A 605-nucleotide genomic window follows, 5' to 3' on the forward strand; every position below is an offset into this window, starting at 1 on the left:
GCACATAAAAGACACCATTTCGAGCGTGGCCGTTTTCGTGCGGGTGACACGTAAAAGCACCCACTACACTCTCTGAGTGGTTGGCGTTAGGAAGGGCATCCAGCTGTAGAAACTCTGCCAAATTAGATTGGAGCCTGGTGTTGCCATCCGGTTTCACCAGTCCTCAGTCAAATCGTCCAACCCATGCTAGCATGGAAAGCGGACGTTAAACGATGATGATGATGATGATGATATATATATATATATATATACACACACACACATACATACATACATACACGCACATACACGTGTGTGTGTGTGTATGTGTGAGTGTGTTTGTGCCTTCTTGTCTTGACATTGCATGATAGTTGTAAATGAGCGCCACTGTTATGCAAGCAGTGTCATTCATTTCCAAAATTCAGCGAAAGTATGTCTAACCATGGAGAAATATTACCTTGTTCGTAAGGAGGTGAGGGTTGGCGATAGGAAGAGGCACCCGGTCGTAGAAAAATCCGCCTGAAATAATCTCCGTCTGACCCATGCTAGCATGGAAAAGTGGACTTTCAATGATGATGATGATTATGATATATAAATACATTGTGTGTGTGCGTGTGTGTGAATAT

The sequence above is a fragment of the Octopus bimaculoides genome, chromosome 26, assembly GCF_001194135.2.
Source record: "Octopus bimaculoides isolate UCB-OBI-ISO-001 chromosome 26, ASM119413v2, whole genome shotgun sequence".
NCBI classification, from domain to species: domain Eukaryota; kingdom Metazoa; phylum Mollusca; class Cephalopoda; order Octopoda; family Octopodidae; genus Octopus; species Octopus bimaculoides.